Raw genomic sequence first — 3,636 nt, 5'->3', positions numbered from 1 at the left:
CAGGGTAGAGTGAAGCAGGCAGGACCCAAATACAGATTTAAACAGAAAATACCTTTATTTCAAGGCTAATGAACAACAGAACTCTTCTCAGTGAACACAGTCAAGACAAACAAGGATCACACAAAGACTAACAGGAAAAAACGAACCTAAATGCACACAGGACTAATCAAAGAAACAAGAGACAGGTGAGGAGGGAGGAGAAAACACAGGGGCACCAGGTGAACACAATCAGGAAATCAGACAGGAGGGCAAACACAGAGGCCCATTCCCAAACCGCCCCCTACACCCTACCCCTCCGTTTGCGCGTTCACGCGAAGGGTCCGCCATATTGAGGGCTGGTCCAAAGCAATCAGGGCGGAGGCGTAGTGGGTTATAAAAGCCTCCGACAGCGAGTTTGCATGGATGCAGGCTTGATAATCTCACTCCACAGGTGTGCAACCGTTTTTCGGGCATGGAGGAAACAACGTCATACAAATGTGAGTTCCATGTGGTTATTTTTTTAAACGATAAATAATACGTTGCCTTAACTAAAACATGCCTTTGTGAACATGTATTTATAAATCTACACGTGTTAATTTGATTTGCCAAGATTACATTAGATTTTTATTTTGAAGATGTACAAATCTAAATCGGAATCAAACTAACAACACACGTGTCAATTCATGTATCCATTCACTTACGAAATCGGTTTAAACTTAAGTGTGATTTGTAATTTCAGGGACTGTGGTAAAAACCAAGGCACTCATTGCATTAAGGACAAGGACGACCTGTTTTGCAAAAAACGCAATGCTGCCAAAGAAGCATGGGAGTGAGTTATGCACTCAATTCATATTTTGTGCAATGAAAGTAATGAATGTGTACAGTGGGTCATTGCCTTAACACCAATATATATTGTTTAAATATTCTATGATAACAGGTCAATCATTAAGGAACTGGACCTTGGGCAACATGTGTCTCACAAACAGGCCTCCAAGAAATGGGAGAACCTAAAAAAGAAATACAAGGTAAATGGTGTATTGTTATTGTAAAACATGTTTGTTTTTGAAAAAGCTGAACAAAGATTTCTAATATGCATTTGTTTGCAATAGGAACTTAAAAGGCCAAAGACTGGAACAGGGACTGATCAGGGGGAAGAAACCCCTGCAACATGGCCCTTCTTCATGGCCATGGATGAGGCCATAGGTGCAAGGCCTTCAATTAGTCCTCCTGTCCTTGTTGCCTCAGCCTTGGCAAACCCCACAATCCTCTTCGATCCGGAGGCTGCTTCCTGCTCCTCTTCCTTCCCCCCCCCAAATGTGGCTGATGATCCAGACCCCTCACCACCCTCATCACTGTCTGAGGCTGGAACTACCCAGCAGCCCCCCCCCAAAAAAAGAAAAGGTGCTATGGGAGTGCTGGAGTGCCTAGAACGCGAGGCAGAAAAAGAGGACGAACGCCACAGAGAAATAATGCAGCACTCAGATACATTTCTAACCCTGTTCAAAAAAATGTTCGACAAAATGTGATTTTTTTTTTTTCCCCCACCATTGGCCATTTCTATGTTTGATTATTGATGTTACTTAAAAGACTTGTTTTTGTTCGCTTGTATTATTTATTTGGAAGACAATAAACCTAATTTAACGTACTGTCCTTCATGTCTTCAATATTCTATAGTAAATACAGGTAGACGGGTGATGAAGGTGACATTGCGTTTGCTTGATTGTTAGATGGCTACATTGTTCTGTGTGGGTTTCATAATGTAGAAGGAAAAGTTTTGCACAAAGTAATGTTGTGCACGGAACTAAAGTGTTTTTTCCAAAGTCTGAAGATTAACCCTGAATATCAGCATTTTAAATAAAGATGTCTGTGCGCTTCATAGGTATAAGGCATTAAAATATACATGACATTTATGGTCTTAATTGCTCATGTTAAACCATTTGCAGAGTTTCACTCAAAAACAAAAGTGATTGTATTAGAAGACCTGTGTTCATTTTCTGAACCTTTGCTCTGTGCTCGTGATTGAATGATCCAAGAGGTAAGGACATTTGTCTCCAATTTGGAATTATGCAGAAAGACAATTCAGGAAAACCAAGTTTGAAATCAACGGTGCACAGGTTTATTTTATTTCACCTCTTTTCTCTAAAGTGAGAAGTGGAGCTCACTAAAACAAACAAAATTAATCAGGTATGTGTGCACATCATTTCAAAAACACAAGTTAACAGACAACCACGTTTTTCCAAAAAAAAACAAAGTTCATTCGATGTAATCGTGCTCTCTGGTGTGGTGCCATTTGGACAGGAGCAGAGAGTTGTGCAGCAATCCTGTTCCTTAGGTGGTGTCCAGGACTTTCCTGTCCACATGCAGGGGGAGGACTCTGGTCCCCATCTTCAGGGGGGAAGGCTTCAGCATCCTCAAGGACATCGTTCATGTCTATGCACAGAAATGCACAACATGCAATGATGTCAGGGGCAAAGCTTGGACTGACCTCCAGCGCTTTGAACACACACACACACACACACACACACACACACACACACACACACACACACACACACACACACACAATTCTGAGACCAAGTCAAATTAACCTTTCCTTTTTTATTCTATAAACTACTGACAACATTTCTCTGTGTTGGAATTCTACATACACTATACAGATATACACGTATAGCTTATAAGGAAAGAATAAATGAATGTATATCACAATATATCTAAATATCTATTTGTATTACACATACAAAGTTCATAGGCTACTATATAAGAAATAAAGTGAAGATAATTGTTGTATTAGCAATATTGAAATGTTTACCTGCCACTGGCACATCGCTAAAATGCGCCTCAACCTTCTGCGCCTTCTGTTGGATCTTGCCATTGCACCCGCTAACAGGCGACGGATAGCAACGCAGGTCAATGCAGCCGACAGATGGAGATGTGAGTTGGACACCATGACGTCCGTTTCCGTTTCCTGCTGAGAGAGGGCAGGCCGTCCCAAAGCTTGCCGCTGTATTTTTACCCTTAACCCTTAATGGAGGGAACTTCATTCAGCTGTGAGTGTGCCTACAGACGGAGTTCACTCCGTCACGGAGGGGGAGGGTCGAGGGAGTGGTTTGGGATTGGGCCAGAGACAGGAATCAACAGACAAGACAGGGGGTGAACACTTTTCAAAATAAAACAGGAAACCAGAGACAGACAAAACACAACACAGACAGACCGTGACAGTGTCACAAACGGATAGACTAGATTATTAATTAATTTGCCTAAGAGTTGCTTAAAATGCTTCAATAACATTTGCAATTCGTTTTTAATCTGCCATGTACGGTATCAATGTCTCTCAGCCACCATAGTGTCGTGTCAGGTGGGCGTGTCGTGTACTTGCTGTGGCTGCAGCTGGACCATATTGAGATGGAAGGCTGACAGGCAGGTAGGCCATCCAGTTATTTTAGCCGGGCCAGCTCAGATGATTGGTCGTGCTTTTTACAGTACTACGGCTTCCACAGATGAGATTTTTGTATGTATTTATTGTCAAAGCATTTAATATATTCATTGCTATCGGGATGTTAAGAGCATTCCATGGAATATAACAAAAAGTGTTTCTGAAGTGAATTACCTACCCCACCTTTAAAAAGCAAAGATAATAAAATAAACATTAAAATAAAA

General features: G+C 41.4%; 1 long non-coding RNA gene across 1 annotated transcript; it reads right to left on the bottom strand.

The window, feature by feature from the left end:
* Nucleotides 1-2,072: 2,072 nt before the first annotated feature.
* LOC117536975 lies at nucleotides 2,073-3,065 on the bottom strand. Its single transcript, XR_004567646.1, has 2 exons — nucleotides 2,789-3,065; nucleotides 2,073-2,409 (listed from the first exon to the last, which is right to left on the bottom strand). It is a non-coding gene; the product is annotated as an uncharacterized LOC117536975 (long non-coding RNA).
* Between the last annotated feature and the right edge of the window lie 571 nt (nucleotides 3,066-3,636).

The sequence above is a fragment of the Gymnodraco acuticeps genome, unplaced genomic scaffold (assembly GCF_902827175.1).
Source record: "Gymnodraco acuticeps unplaced genomic scaffold, fGymAcu1.1, whole genome shotgun sequence".
In the NCBI taxonomy this organism is placed as follows: Eukaryota; Metazoa; Chordata; class Actinopteri; order Perciformes; family Bathydraconidae; genus Gymnodraco; species Gymnodraco acuticeps.
Note: the sequence above shows the minus strand (reverse complement) of the source record. Positions and strands in the feature narration are given on the sequence as shown.